Source organism: Oncorhynchus keta, chromosome 28 (assembly GCF_023373465.1).
Source record: "Oncorhynchus keta strain PuntledgeMale-10-30-2019 chromosome 28, Oket_V2, whole genome shotgun sequence".
In the NCBI taxonomy this organism is placed as follows: Eukaryota; Metazoa; Chordata; class Actinopteri; order Salmoniformes; family Salmonidae; genus Oncorhynchus; species Oncorhynchus keta.
The window spans coordinates 79,988,088-80,004,907 of NC_068448.1; the positions used below are offsets into that span (position 1 = coordinate 79,988,088).

At 43.7% G+C, this 16,820-nt stretch overlaps 1 protein-coding gene across 1 annotated transcript in view; it reads right to left on the minus strand.

Moving 5' to 3' along the window:
* The window catches only part of stau2 (staufen double-stranded RNA binding protein 2), a 346,269-nt gene that overhangs the window by 82,459 nt on the left and 246,990 nt on the right, over nt 1-16,820 (minus strand). The gene's annotated exons all lie outside the window — the stretch shown is intronic.

A 16,820-nucleotide genomic window follows, 5' to 3' on the forward strand; every position in this document is an offset into this window, starting at 1 on the left:
GGCGATGGTGGAGTTGGTGGAGTCGGTGGAGTTGGTGGAGATGGTGGAGTAGGTAGAGTCGGTGGAGTTGGTGGAGTTGGTAGAGTCGGTGGAGTTGGTAGAGTCGGTGGAGTCGGTGGAGTTGGTGGAGATGGTGGAGTTGGTGGAGTTGGTAGAGTCGGTGGAGTCGGTGGAGTCGGTGGAGATGGTGGAGATGGTGGAGTTGGTGGAGATGGTGGAGTTGGTGGAGTTGGTAGAGTCGGTGGAGTTGGTGGAGATGGTGGAGTTGGTAGAGTCGGTGGAGTTGGTGGAGATGGTGGAGTTGGTAGAGTCGGTGGATAGGTGGAGTGTAGAGTCGGTGGAGTCGGTGGAGTCGGTGGAGTTGGTAGAGTCGGTGGAGTCGGTGGAGTCGGTGGAGTTGGTGGAGTCGGTGGAGTTGGTAGAGTCGGTGGAGTCGGTGGAGATGGTGGAGTCGGTGGAGTCGGTGGAGTTGGTGGAGTCGGTGGAGTTGGTGGAGATGGTGGAGTCGGTGGAGTTGGTGGAGTCGGTGGAGTTGGTAGAGTCGGTGGAGTTGGTGGAGTTGGTGGAGTTGGTGGAGTCGGTGGAGTTGGTAGAGTCGGTGGAGATGGTGGAGTTGGTGGAGTCGGTAGAGTCGGTGGAGTTGGTAGAGTCGGTAGAGTCGGTGGAGTCGGTGGGTAGGTGGAGATGGTGGAGTTGGTGGAGTTGGTGGAGTTGGTAGAGTCGGTGGAGTTGGTGGAGTCGGTGGAGTCGGTGGAGTTGGTGGAGTTGGTAGAGTCGGTGGAGTCGGTGGAGTTGGTGGAGTCGGTGGAGTCGGTGGAGATGGTGGAGATGGTGGAGTCGGTGGAGTTGGTGGAGTTGGTAGAGTCGGTGGAGTTGGTGGAGATGGTGGAGTCGGTGGAGTCGGTAGAGTCGGTGGAGTCGGTGGAGTTGGTAGAGTCGGTGGAGTTGGTAGAGTCGGTGGAGTCGGTGGAGATGGTGGAGTTGGTGGAGTTGGTGGAGTCGGTGGAGTCGGTGGAGTCGGTGGAGTTGGTGGAGTTGGTGGAGTTGGTGGAGTTGGTAGAGTCGGTGGAGTTGGTGGAGTTGGTGGAGTTGGTAGAGTCGGTGGAGTTGGTGGAGATGGTGGAGTTGGTAGAGTCGGTGGAGTCGGTGGAGTCGGTAGAGTCGGTGGAGTCGGTGGAGTCGGTGGAGTCGGTGGAGTTGGTAGAGTCGGTGGAGTCGGTGGAGTTGGTGGAGTTGGTGGAGTTGGTGGAGTTGGTAGAGTCGGTGGAGTTGGTGGAGATGGTGGAGTCGGTGGAGTCGGTGGAGTTGGTAGAGTCGGTGGAGTCGGTGGAGTTGGTGGAGATGGTGGAGTTGGTGGAGTTGGTGGAGTTGGTGGAGTCGGTGGAGTTGGTGGAGTCGGTGGAGTCGGTGGAGTCGGTGGAGTTGGTGGAGATGGTGGAGTTGTTGCCTCTAGGACAATTCAGGCGGATGATTGAGGGCCTTTTTGTTTACTGATGAATATAATCGCGTTCTTTGTTCTTGGTGTACATTTACATTGAGTTGTAGGGTTTATTGTGTATTGTTGTTTATTGACGTGCTCATCTGTTAAAGACACTGTGGTCTCGGCTAAAACATAAATACATAAAAACCTTATTCTTATTCTACCTTCCACCTGAAATGTCTTCTCTCCTGCAAGGACTTGACTCAACAGGGAGTGAGCTTTTTTACCTCACTGTGTAAAACTCCTCTGCAGTGTGGTTTTAAAAAGCTCTAAAATACCGCTCTAATCCTACTGCTAGTGAGAACTATAATCCTACTGCTAGTGAGAACTATAATACTACTGCTAGTGAGAACTATAATACTACTGCTAGCGAGAACTATAATACTACTGCTAGTGAGAACTATAATACTACTGCTAGTGAGAACTATAATACTACTGCTAGTGAGAACTATACAACTACTGCTAGTGAGAACTATACAACTACTGCTAGTGAGAACTATAATACTACTGCTAGTGAGAACTATAATACTACTGCTAGTGAGAACTATAATCCTACTGCTAGTGAGAACTATAATACTACTGCTAGTGAGAACTATACAACTACTGCTAGTGATAACTATAATACTACTGCTAGTGAGAACTATAATACTACTGCTAGTGAGAACTATAATCCTACTGCTAGTGAGAACTATAATACTACTGCTAGTGAGAACTATAATACTACTGCTAGTGAGAACTATAATACTACTGCTAGTGAGAACTATACAACTACTGCTAGTGATAACTATAATACTACTGCTAGTGAGAACTATAATACTACTGCTAGTGAGAACTATAATCCTACTGCTAGTGAGAACTATAATACTACTGCTAGTGAGAACTATAATACTACTGCTAGCGAGAACTATAATACTACTGCTAGTGAGAACTATAATACTACTGCTAGTGAGAACTATAATACTACTGCTAGTGAGAACTATACAACTACTGCTAGTGAGAACTATACAACTACTGCTAGTGAGAACTATAATACTACTGCTAGTGAGAACTATAATACTACTGCTAGTGAGAACTATAATACTACTGCTAGTGAGAACTATAATACTACTGCTAGTGAGAACTATAATACTACTGCTAGTGAGAACTATAATACTACTGCTAGTGAGAACTATAATACTACTGCTAGTGAGAACTATAATACTACTGCTAGTGAGAACTATACAACTACTGCTAGTGAGAACTATAATACTACTGCTAGTGACAACTATAATACTACTGCTAGTGAGAACTATAATACTACTGCTAGTGAGAACTATAATACTACTGCTAGTGAGAACTATAATACTACTGCTAGTGAGAACTATAATACTACTGCTAGTGAGAACTATAACACTACTGCTAGTGAGAACTATAATACTACTGCTAGTGAGAACTATAATACTACTGCTAGTGAGAACTATAATACTACTGCTAGTGAGAACTATAATACTACTGCTAGTGAGAACTATAATACTACTGCTAGTGAGAACTATAATACTACTGCTAGTGAGAACTATAATACTACTGCTAGTGAGAACTATAATACTACTGCTAGTGAGAACTATAATACTACTGCTAGTGAGAACTATAATACTACTGCTAGTGAGAACTATAAAACTACTGCTAGTGAGAACTATAATACTACTGCTAGTGAGAACTATAAAACTACTGCTAGTGAGAACTATAATACTACTGCTAGTGAGAACTATAATACTACTGCTAGTGAGAACTATAAAACTACTGCTAGTGAGAACTATAATACTACTGCTAGTGAGAACTATAATACTACTGCTAGTGAGAACTATAATACTACTGCTAGTGAGAACTATAATACTACTGCTAGTGAGAACTATAATACTACTGCTAGTGAGAACTATAATACTACTACTAGTGAGAACTATAATACTACTGCTAGTGAGAACTATAATACTACTACTGGTGATAACTATAATACTACTGCTAGTGAGAACTATAATACTACTGCTAGTGAGAACTATAATACTACTACTGGTGATAACTATAATACTACTGCTAGTGAGAACTATAATACTACTGATATTGAGAACTATAATACTACTGCTAGTGAGAACTATAATCCTACTACTAGTGAGAACTATAATACTACTTACTACTGGTGATAACTATAATACTACTGCTAGTGATAACTATAATACTACTGCTAGTGAGAACTATAATACTACTGCTAGTGAGAACTATAATCCTACTGCGATCTGTATGCTCCCGTTGGCTGGCCGTCGCTTCATACTTGTTCTACTGTATTATTGACTGTATGTTTGTTTACTTCATGTGTAACTCTGTGTTGTTGTTTGTGTCGCACTGCTTTGCTTTATCTTGGTCAGGTCGCAGTTGTAAATGAGAACTTGTTCTCAACTGGCCGACCTGGTTAAATAAAGGTGTTCTCAACTAGCCTACCTGGTTAAATAAAGGTGTTCTCAACTGGCCGACCTGGTTAAATAAAGGTGTTCTCAACTAGCCTACCTGGTTAAATAAAGGTGTTCTCAACTAGCCTACCTGGTTAAATAAAGGTGTTCTCAACTAGCCTACCTGGTTAAATAAAGGTGTTCTCAACTAGCCTACCTGGTTAAATAAAGGTGTTCTCAACTAGCCTACCTGGTTAAATAAAGGTGTTCTCAACTAGCCTACCTGGTTAAATAAAGGTGTTCTCAACTAGCCTACCTGGTTAAATAAAGGTGTTCTCAACTAGCCTACCTGGTTAAATAAAGGTGTTCTCAACTAGCCTATCTGGTTAAATAAAGGTGTTCTCAACTAGCCTACCTGGTTAAATAAAGGTTTATTAAATAAATCAAATATAAAGTAGTGCATCAGGCAAATACAAGACACCCAGACACAGCTCTAGACCAGGACACAGCTCTAGACCAGGACATAGCTCTAGACCAGGACACAGCTCTAGACCAGGACACAGTTCTAGACCAGGACACAGCTCTAGACCAGGACACAGCTCTAGACCAGGACACAGCTCTAGACCAGGACACAGCTCTAGACCAGGACACAGCTCTAGACCAGAACCCATCTCTAGACCAGGACACAGCTCTAGACCAGGACACAGCTCTAGATCAGGACACAGCTCTAGACCAGGACACATCTCTAGATCAGGACACAGCTCTAGACGAGGACACAGCTCTAGACCAGGACACAGCTCTAGACTAGGACACATCTCTAGACCAGGACACAGCTCTGGACCAGGACACAGCCACCTTTCATCCTCCAGTGTCCTCTCTCCTTCCATCCCCCCATGTCTTCTATCCCCTCCCCCATTCTCCTCCGATGGGCCCTCTATCAGGGGTCAGGGTACTAATGGAGGACCTTGTGGCCTTGTGCACCTCTCAAAACATTCCCCCTCTCCCTGTCCTCTTATAAATCAAGCCAGCTCGTCTCTGAGTGCTCAGTCTACTCTGTGATGTCCATGGCATGTCTCATTTCAAAGTCTCCCTCTCACAGGCTCACACGGAGAGTCGCGACGTGGGGCACGGAGAAAAGGAAGGGAGGCAGAAGAGAACTAGAGGATAGAGGAGAGAGAAAAGAGAGAGATAGAGAGAGACAGAGGAGAGAAAGAGGGAGGGAGAGAGGAGAGAGAGACGGAGAGTGAGACGGAGAAAGAGAGGAAAGATGAGAGCGAGAGAGAGACAAAGAGAGGAGGAGGAGAGAGGGAGGAGAGAGAGAGAGACAAAGAGAGGAGGAGAGAGAGAGGAGAGAGGAGAGAGACAAAGAGAGGAGGAGGAGAGAGAGAGGAGAGAGAGGGAGAGACAAAGAGAGGAGGAGAGAGAGAGGAGAGAGACAAAGAGAGGAGGAGGAGAGAGAGAGGAGAGAGACAAAGAGAGGAGGAGGAGAGAGAGAGGAGAGAGAGAAAGAGAGGAGGAGGAGAGAGAGAGGAGAGAGAGAGAAAGAGAGGAGGAGGAGAGAGAGAGGGACAAAGAGAGGAGGAGGAGAGAGAGAGGAGAGAGAGAGAGAGAGAGAGAGAGAGAGAGAGAGAGAGAGAGAGAGAGAGAGACAAAGAGAGGAGGAGAGAGAGAGGGGAGAGAGAGAGAGAGAGAGAGAGAGAGAGAGAGAGAGAGAGAGGGGAGAGAGAGAGAGAGAGAGAGAGAGAGAGAGAGAGAGCATAGCCTTGCTATTTAGAAAGGCAACCGAAGGCAGACTTGCCTCTGAAGAGAACACTTGAACTATTTGCACACCATTACAACACTGTATATAGGCATAATATGACTATTGAAATGTCTTTATTCTTCTGGAACTTTTGTGTAATGTTTACTGTGAACATTTGATTGTTTATTTCACTTTTGTTTATTATTCACTTGCTATGGCAGTGTAAACATACGTTTCCCACTAAAGCCCTTAAATTGAACTGAATTGAGAGAGAGAGAGAGAGAGAAATAGAGAAATATAGATAGAGTAGAGAGGAGAGAAAGCAAGAGAGAGAGAGAGAGTAGAGAGTAGAGAGAAAGGAGAGAGAGAGAGAGAGTAGAGAGAGTAGAGAGTAGAGAGAAAGGAGAGAGAGAGAGAGAGTAGAGAGAGTAGAAAGAGACAGAGAGAGAGAGTAGAGAGAGAGTAGAGCGAGAGAGAGAGAGAGAGAGAGAGAGAGAGAGAGTAGAGAGAGTAGAGCGAGAGTAAAGAGAGAGAGAGTAGAGAGCGAGGAGAGAGTAGAGAGAGAGGAGAGAGAGAGAGTGGAGTGGAGAGAGAGAGAGGAGAGAGAGAGGAGAGAGAGTAGCGAGAGAGAGTAGCGAGAGAGAGAGAGAGAGAGAGAGAGAGAGAGAGAGAGAGAGAGAGAGAGAGAGAGAAAGGAGAGAGGACTTGAACAGCTTTTAAGACCAGGTCCACCTCTACAAGGCAGCAGTCCCAACTTTTGCCAGGACCCTGAAGGACGTCATCCTCAACCACAGCCCCAGCACCTCACACAGGAGCAATAGAGCAACGGACACCCCTCCCAGACCAGTGAGACCCCCACCCGAAGGACCTGCACGAATCCACGCCTGCACGAATCCACGCCAAGAGGACCAAGAGGACCAAGGCCACAGCATCACCAGCCACACCCCAATCAGAACCCTGGCCACACCCCAATCAGCTAAGACCACCCCAAGCAAACCCTGGCCACACCCTATATAGGCCCCTGGCCACACCCCAATCAGCTAAGACCACCCCAAGCAAACCCTGGCCACACCCTATATAGGCCCCTGGCCACACCCCAATCAGCTAAGACCACCCCAAGCAAACCCTGGCCACACCCTATATAGGCCCCTGGCCACACCCCAATCAGCTAAGACCACCCCAAGCAAACCCTGGCCACACCCTATATAGGCCCCTGGCCACACCCTATATAGGCCCCTGGCCACACCCTATATAGGCCCCTGGCCACACCCTATATAGGCCCCTGGCCACACCCTATATAGGCCCCTGGCCACACCCTATATAGGCCCCTGGCCACACCCTATATAGGCCCCTGGCCACACCCTATATAGGCCCCTGGCCACACCCTATATAGGCCCCTGGCCACACCCTATATAGGCCCCTGGCCACACCCTATATAGGCCCCTGGCCACACCCTATATAGGCCCCTGGCCACACCGCCAACAGTGTGCAAAGCTGTCATCAAGGTAAAGGGGAGGCTACTTTGAAGAATCTCAAATATAAAATATATTTTGATTTGTTTAACACTTTTTTTGGTTACTACATGATTCCATATGTGTTATTTCATCGTTTTGACGTCTTCACTATTATTATACAATGTAGAAAATCGTAAAAAAATAAGAAATAAGAAAAACGCTTGAAAGAGAAGGTCACCATCAAATACAAATCTTAGAATCAACTATTAAAGACCAGAATCCCATCTAGACACCTAGAGCACACAAAAAAAACGACACATACCTCGACCTAAACATCAGCGCCAAAATATCATCTGTGTTCAATGTAAAACACCAAATAATGCATGCAGAGGCCGATACCCACGAACATTTCTGCAGAAATATCCTCTGTGTTCAACGTAGAACACCAAATAATGCATGCAGAGGCCGATACCCACTAACATTTCTGCAGAAATATCATCTGTGTTCAATGTAAAACACCAAATAATGCATGCAGAGGCCGATACCCACGAACATTTCTGCAGAAATATCCTCTGTGTTCAACGTAGAACACCAATAAACGTTACATTCTACAACCACATAAAAGGAAGCGATTCCCAAACCTTCCATAACAAAGCCATCACCTACAGAAAGATGAACCTGGAGAAGATTCCCCTAAGCAAGCTGGTCCTGGGGCTCTGTTCACAAACACAAACACACCCTACAGAGCCCCAGGACAGCAGCACAATTAGACCCAACCAAATCATGAGAAAATAAAAAGATAATTAATTGACACATTGGAAAGAACAAAAAACAGAGCAAACTAGAATGCTATTTGGCCCTAAACAGAGAGTACACAGTGGCAGAATAACTGACCACTGTGACTGACCCAGATTTAATGAAATCTTTGACTATGTACAGACTCAGTGAACATAGTCTTGCTATTGAGAAAGGCCGCCGTAGGCAGACATGGCTCTCAAGAGAAGACAGGCTATGTGCTCACTGCCATCAAAATGAGGTGGAAACTGAGCTGCACTTCTTAACCTCCTGCCCAATGTATGACCATATTAGAGACACATAGTTCCCTCAGATTACACAGATCCACAAAGAATTAAAAAACAAACCCAATGTTGATAAACTCCCATATCTACTGGGTGAAATAGCACTGTGTGGAGAGAGAGAGAGAGAGAGAGAGAGAGAGAGAGAGAGAGAGAGAGAGAAAGAGTGGGGGGGAGGGAGGGAGGGAGAGCGAGACAGAGAGAGAGAGAGAGAGAGAGAGGGGGAGGGAGGGAGAGTGAAAGAGAGACAGAGAGAGAGAGAGAGAGAGAGAGAGAGAGAGAGAGAGAGAGAGAGAGAGAGAGAGAGAGAGAGAGAAAATGATAGAGAGAGAGAGAGCGAGAGAGAGAGACAAAGAGAGAAAGAGACCAAGAGAGAAAGAGACCGAGAGACAGAGAGAGAGAGAGAGAGAGAGAGAGAGAGAGAGAGAGAGAGAGAGAGAGAGAGAGACAGAGACAGAGACAGAGAGAGAGAGACAGAGAGAGAGAGACAGAGAGAGAGACAGACAGAGAGACAGAGAGAGACAGACAGAGAGACAGAGAGAGAGACAGAGAGAGAGACAGACAGAGAGACAGAGAGAGACAGAGACAGAGAAAGAGACAGAGAGAGAGAGAGAGACAGACAGAGAGACAGAGAGAGACAGACACAGAGACAGAGAGAGACAGACAGAGAGAAACAGAGACAGAGAGAGACAGAGAGAGGAGAAGAACAGAGAAAATAAAGAAGGTATAAAATAAGTAAACAAGGAAGAGGAAATAGCAGGGAATGCGGGGCCTCTGTTGATCTAATAGTGAATTAGGAATGACTTCATGAAAGAATGTACTGTGAATCACTTCATTATATATATATATATATATATATATATATATATATATATATATATATATATATATACATTTCCTAGTCACATTGTAAAGGTTGTCTGAGAGGGAGGGGGCGAGAGAAGAGCAACAAACAAACAGACAAACACACACATACAGTTGAAGTCGGAGGTTTACATACACTGAGGTTGGAGTCATTAAAACCCATTTTTCAACCACTTAACACATTTCTTGTTAACAAACTATAGTTTTGGCAAGTCGGTTAGGACATCTACTTTTGTGCACGACACAAGTCATTTTTCCAACAGTTGTTTACAGACAGATTATTTAACTTATAATTCACTGTGTCACAATTCCAGTGGGTCAGAAGTTTACATACACTAAGTTGACTGTGCATTTAAACATCTTGGAAAATTCCAGAAAATGATGTCATGGCTTTAGAAGCTTCTGATAGGCTACTTGACATCATTTGAGTCAATTGGAGGTGTACCTGTGGATGTATTTCAAGGCCTACCTTCAAACGCAGTGCCTCTTTGCTTGACATCATGGGAGAATCAAAAGAAATTAGCCAAGACCTCAGAAAATAAATTGTAGACCTCCACAAGTCTGGTTCATCTTTGGGAGCAATTTCCAAACACCTGAAGGTACCACGTTTATCTGTACAAACAATAGCATGCAAGTATAAACACCATGGGACCACGCAGCCGTCATACCGCTCAGGAAGGAGACGCATTCTGTCTCCTAGAGATGAAAGTACTTTGGCACAAAAAGTGCAAATCAATCCCAGAACAACAGCAAAGGACCTTGTTAAGATGCTGGAGGAAACAGGTACAAAAACATTTCTATCCACAGTAAAATGACACAGTAAAATTACTCTTATATCGATATAAGAGTAATTTAAACAATAGTAAACAATAGTAAGTATAAACATCATGGGACCACGCATAACCTGAAAGGCCGCTCAGCAAGGAAGAAGCCACTGCTCCAAAACCGCAATAAAAATGCCAGACTACGGTTTGCAACTGCACATGGGGACAAAGATCGTACTTTTTGGAGAAATGTCCTCTGGTCCAATTAAACAAAAATAGAACTGTTTGGCCATAATGACCATCGTTATATTTGGAGGAAAAGGGCGGACGCTTGCAAGACGAAGAACACCCTCCCAACCGTGAAGCACGGGGGTGGCAGCATCATGTAGTGGGGGTGCTTTGCTACAGGAGGGACTGGTGCACTTCACAAAATAGATGGCATCCTGAGGGAGGAGAATTATGTGGATATATTGAAGCAACATCTCAAGACATCAGTCAGGAAGTTAAAGCTTGGTCAGAAATGGGTCTTCCAAATGGACAATGACCCCAAGCATACTTCCTAAGTTGTCGTAAAATGGCTTAAGGACAACAAAGTAAAGGTATTGGAGTGGCCATCACAAAGCCCTTACCTCAATCCTATAGAACATTTGTGGGCAGAACTGAAAAAGCGTGTGCGAGCAAGGAGGCCTACAAACCTGACTCAGTTACACCATCTCTGTCAGGAGGAATGGGCCAAAATTCACCCAACTTATTATGGGAAGCTTGTGGAAGGCTACCTGAAACATTTGACCCAAGTTAAACTATTTAAAAGGCAATACTACCAAATACTAATTGAGTGCATGTAAACTTCTGACCCACTGGGAATGTGATGAAAGAAATAAAAGCTGAAATAAATCATTCTCTCTACTATTATTCTGAGATTTCACATTCTTAAAATAAAGTGGTGATCCTAACTGACCTAAAACACAGAATTTTTACTCGGATTAAATGTCAGGAATTGTGAAAAACTGAGTTTAAATATATTTGGCTAATGTGTATGTACACTTATGACTTGAACTGTAAAAACTGTCCACTAAGGGTAATGGTGAACACGATTACCATCAGGTAGGGCTGAGGTTAGCAGGGTGTTGTGGACTAGTTTTATTACTGGGTTTTAACCATAACCCTAAACCCTACGGAATAAATGACTACATTTAAAAAGAAATTGACATTGACGCACACAATAGATCGCCATTATTTTTTATTTTACCTTTATTTAACCAGGCAAGTCAGTTAAGAACAAATTCTTATTTTCAATGACGGCCTAGGAACAGTCGGTTAACTGCCTGTTCAGGGGCAGAACGACAGTACTTTTTCAACCTTCCGGTTACAAGTCGAATGCTCTAACCACTAGGCTACCCTGCCGCCCCAACAGCCAGTCTCCATTCTGTGTCTCATGTTGTCTAAACGTAGAAAACAAAGCCAGATTAGTCCCAGGACCATATGAAGTGGTTTGCTAAGTACAGGTTTTGTTGTTTATAGATACACACAATCATTCATAGTCAATGTTCCCTCTAAGCGTGTTCGTGCATGCAGCTTCCAGGAGAAGAAGAAATATCAGCGAGATTAAACTTCACTCAAACTTTCTAGAGTTTTCTCTGTTGACACGTTTCCCTTTACTGTGGCAAATGTCATTGAACGCAATATTAGTCACTTTCAATACAACATGGTGAAACAAAATGAACTATACAAGAGAACGCATCAGAGTAAGATTCTATTGCATTGACACTCTACGGCACATATGTCAGAGTCAAGGCCCGCGGGCCACATCCGGCCCGAGAAGGTTTTTTACGGCCCCTGGGATGATCTTGATTTATTATTAGAACCGGCCCGCAGACCGCAGCAAGCCGGCAGCCCGCAGATCTTTTACACGCACCAATACTACATTTCCCACAATGCAACGGTGACGCACCGAGCAGTAGGCTGCTTCATTTCAATATTTATTGGCACAGCAGTTGTCAGCATCACAGTAAAATTAACTTTCAGATACCCATCAAAAATGGCAAAACGGAAGGTGGACACTGAGAACCGGGGTTTCAAACAAGGTGGGAGTCGGAGTATTTGTTCACGGAGGTAGCTGGAAAACCTGTGTGTCTTCTGTGTGGAGAACGTGTGGCGGTACTGAAAGAGTATAATCTGAGACGACATTATGAAACGAAACACGTGGACAAAAACAAGAATATGGACATGGAACAAAGGCTACAAAAGGCAGAGGAATTAAAACGAGGCCTCAAATCTCGACAGGCTCTGTTCAAAAGCCAAATCACAAGGCCAGGCTGCTGTCAAGGCCAGTTTTATTTTGGCAGAAGAGATCGCTAAATCAGCCCGGCCATTTACGGAGGGGATTTCATCAAAAACTGCATGATTAAAGTTTGTGACGAAGTTTGCCCAGAAAAAAGGCAACTCTTTTTAAATGTGAGTCTGAGCAGAAACACCATTGCCGAGAGAGTAGACCAGTTGTCCATCAATCTAAAAGAGCAGCTTGTGAAAAAGGGAAAAGATTTCATTGCATATTCCTTGGCTGTGGATGAGAGCACCGACATTTCTGACATTGCCCAGTTGTCAATTTTCATCCGCGGAGTGGACTCCAGCCTAAGCGTGACAGAGGAGTTTTTGGCTTTACGTCCTATGCATGGCACAACTACGGGGCATGATTTGTATGAAGAGGTGTCAAGATGTGTAAATGAGATGGAGCTGCCTTGGGAAAAACTCGTGGGTTTGACAACCGACGGAGCACCTGCGATGTGTGGACACAGGAGCGGACTGGTGGCGAAGATACGGGAAAAGATGCAAGAGGAAAACGCGACAGGTGAGCTGACAGCTTATCATTGTATCATACACCAGGAAGCGTTGTGCGGTAAAGCCTTGAAAATGGAGCATGTAATGAGCATCATCACGCGCACAGTTAACTTTATCAGAGCCAAAGGTTTGAATCACCGCCAGTTCAAGGCATTTCTGACGGAGTTAGAAACGGAGCATGGTGATTTGCCTTATCACACAGAGGTGCGATGGCTAAGCCAGGGAAAGGTGCTTCAAAGATGTTTCGAGCTTCGTGAGGAGATTTGTCTGTTCTTGGACAGCAAAGGGAAAGACACAACACAACTCCGAGACGAAATGTTTCTGTGTGAAATGGCTTTTCTGTGTGACATTACGAGTCATCTGAATGCAATGAACTTGCAGCTGCAGGGTCGGGATCGTGTCATCTCTGATATGTACAGTACAGTGAAGGCATTTAAAACCAAACTGACTCTGTGGGAGACGCAGATGCGGAAAGAAAATTTGAGCCACTTTCCCAGCTGCCAGACCATGAAAGAGAAGCTCTCTACCAGTGCGTTCACGAGCGCACAGTTGGCTGATAAAATAGGTATGCTTGCCGCTGACTTTCGACGCCGATTTGCTGACTTTGAAGCACAAAAAGCAGGTTGGAACTGCTCGGTAACCCATTTGCTGTTGACGTGGAAAGCTCACCACCAAACCTCCAAATGGAGTTGATTGACCTCCAATGCAATGATGCACTGAGGGCAAAATATGCGGCAGTGGGTGCTGCGGAGTTCGCCCGTTTCCTCCCGACACAATGCCCCAGCTGCGCATCCAGGCTGCTCAAACGTTGTCTATGTTTGGCAGCACATACCTGTGTGAACAACTGTTTTCTTTGATGAACTTGAACAAAACATCACACAGAAGTCGACTTACTGCTGAACACCTCCACTCAATTCTGAGGATTTCCTCAGCTCAGAGCCTTACCCCGAACATTGATGAACTTGTGGAAAAGATGGGACACCACCAAGTATCACCCTCAACCTCAAACAAGTGAACATTACTGTGCAATCACATATTTAGAGTTTTTACTCAGTTCAAGTTTAAAAGTTAAAGTTTAATATTTGTTTTCACTGCATGTTACTTCTCCTTAAACAAAGTGTTGTTTTTGATTAATAGATTTTTGCACTTTATTTTATTGTATTTCAATCCAATTATATTTTAAAAATATTTCAGTTGAGTGGATGATAGAAAATTGCTATTATTGTTTTTTTCTTTGAAGTAAATTTAGCCCACTTTTGCTAAAATAGAAAATATAGGCTACTGATGGTGCCTTGAATACCGGTTTCTTTCATTTAATGTTCATGTTATGGGGATTTTTATATAAAGGAAATTTGTCTTTTGTGTCTGTTGAAAATTAAAGATTACTAACAGAGCCATAAGAAAATATTGCTTTATTTATCTGATCATATTGGAATATATTTGTTAGGTTTTCAGTAGGTTCAATTAGGTTCACTAGACTATATGCGTCATTTAAAAATTTTTCAATGAACATTCGAACAGTCCGGCCCTCGGCTTGTAGCTAAATTTTTTTATTTGGCCCTCCGTCCATTTGACTTTGACACCCCTGCTCTACGGCATAACCAATCAGAGCTGCACTAGGCCTATATGCAAATAGACCGTTACCATATATGGATCTGTGCCATTTACTCTGAACTGGACTGTGTTTACAGCATGAGCGGTCGTGGGCAGATGCAGCTTGTTTTGAGATCAACGTGATAGATGCATGTAGCCACGTGCTCATTAGTGAGTTATTAGCGCAGTTATAGGTAATAGCAATAGGGGAGTGATTGCTTCCTACAAGAGCACAAAACGTGTACATTTCCAGACAACTTCGAAAAAGCAAGTCAAGTTAAGAGCTTTTTTTTCTACTTAAAGGGACAGTGTTGCATTTTGAGACAGGCTTGAATAAGCTGAGTAGCCAATAGGCAGAGGGTGGAATAATTTGTTTGATTCTCTGTAATAATGGTATGGGAATAATAATGCATTTTATTTTGTGATTTCTTGCATCAAACAACATAACTTTGTCGCTCCTTCACGACCGTCGTCAGGGAAATGACCAGACCAAGGTGCAGGGTGGTGAGCGTACATTTCTGTTTATTTTGAATGTCGCCAACAAAAACAAGAAACAAAAAAAAAAACGACCGTGAAGCTTTCTAGGGCCACAGGCCACTAACAAAGACAGACAACTACCCACAACTAAGGTGGCAAAACAGGCTGCCTAAGTATGATTCCCAATCAGAGACAACGATAGACAGCTGTCCCTGATTAAGAACCACACCCCGGCCAAAACATAGAAACCGAAAACATAGAAATAGAGCAAGTAGAATGCCCACCCTAGTCACACCCTGGACTAACCAGAAGAGAGAATAAAAGCCTCTCTATGGCCAAGGCGTGACACCTTGTCTGAAGGACACGTGCATAAACAGGTTAATGCTCAGCATGTTTTGTTTTTGAAGTGTCATGGCCGACATTGAACACCACACACTGGCTGCTACTGTAGGCTGGATGATAGAACAGCTATTGTCCATGTTAAAATATTATGGGATGCATTTTTCTCCATTGTTTTTGATGCTAGGCCACTCTGGTAGGCCTACGTCATGATCAAACAGCCACAGTAGCCTTCTTGACCGCCGTTAAAAGTAACTTAAAGCGGGTACAGCCTCAGTTAAAAATATATATATATAATATATATATAATATATATATATAGCAAACGCGCACTGGAAGTTGCACAGACTTTTCACACTTAAACATTGAAGTTTACGCTCAGCAGACCTGAAATTTGCCCAGTGATGAAAACCTGAAGGAACATTGATGATCGGTCTGCCCACGCCATCGCCATCTCAGTAATGCAACACACACACACGTACATCAAAACTCCAGTGAGTGAGCGACATATTAGAGCTTACACCACGTCATTGTTGAATACTCATTTCCGATTGGCTAGAAGAGCATTCTAGAATGGACGTTAAAACCAGATAAAGGGACAGTTGGGAAAAAAAGATATCGGAACTCCTTTAAATCGAGACGGAATTATAAGCACGTCCACGTTGGAAGTTTTAATGTCACATGCTGTGAAAGTAAAAAAATGATTTGCCTTTCTTACAAATTTCTAAACCCACCAATGCAGTAATCAATATCAATGTAGCACTAAACAAGGTAGAACAAAAACACACAAGAAATTAAAATAAGAAGAACATGAGAGAAGAGCATTCTACACCGAACAAAGATATAAACGCAACATGTAAAAGAGTTGGTCCCATGTTTTCACGAGCTGAAGTTAAAAAAAAAGATCCCAGAAATGTTCCATATGAACAAAATGATTATTTCTGAAAATGGTTGTGGCACAAAATATGTTTTACATCCCTGTTAAGATTTCAACTTTGCCAAGACAATCCAATCCACCTGACAGCTGATGAAACAGCACCTTGTGATTACACAGGGGAACCTTGTGCTGGGGACAACACAATGCCACAGATGTCTCAAGTTTTGAGGGAGCGTGCCATTGGCCTGCTGACTGCAGGAATGTCCATCAGAGCTGTTGCCAGAGAATTTAATGTTAATTTCTCTACCAGCTGCCTCCAACGTCGTTGTAGAGAATTTGGCAGTATGTCCAACCGGTCTCACAATGCCCTCCCAGGCCCACCCATGGCTGTGGCCCTGCCCAGTCATGTGAAATCCATAGATCAGGGCCTAATTAATTTATTTTAATTGACTAACTTCCTTACATGAACTTTAACTCGGTAAAATCTTAGAAATTGTTGCATGTTGTGTTTATATTTTTTGTTCAGTATATATACAGGGTCAAAGAAAAGCTTAAATCAACAAGAAATTGGACACATTGTAAAACACAGGTCCAACAAGGGAAAGGTTAGCTAGCTAGCATTGTTTTATTGTTTGTTTTTGTTTGTTTTTTAGGAGCATCTGATCTGACTAAGGTGCTGAGGGATTAAACATGAATTTGAATGGTCCCTACTGTTGCAGTCATGACCCAAGTGGCGCTATGCTGTCAAATCCCATGTTTCTAGTTTCACCAGCTGTTTTCTTTTTTTAGCAACTGCTATTTAAGTTGGTAGAGCATGGCGCTTGTAACGCCAGGGTAGTGGGTTCGATCCCCGGGACCACCCATACGTAGAATGTATGCACACATGACTGTAAGTCGC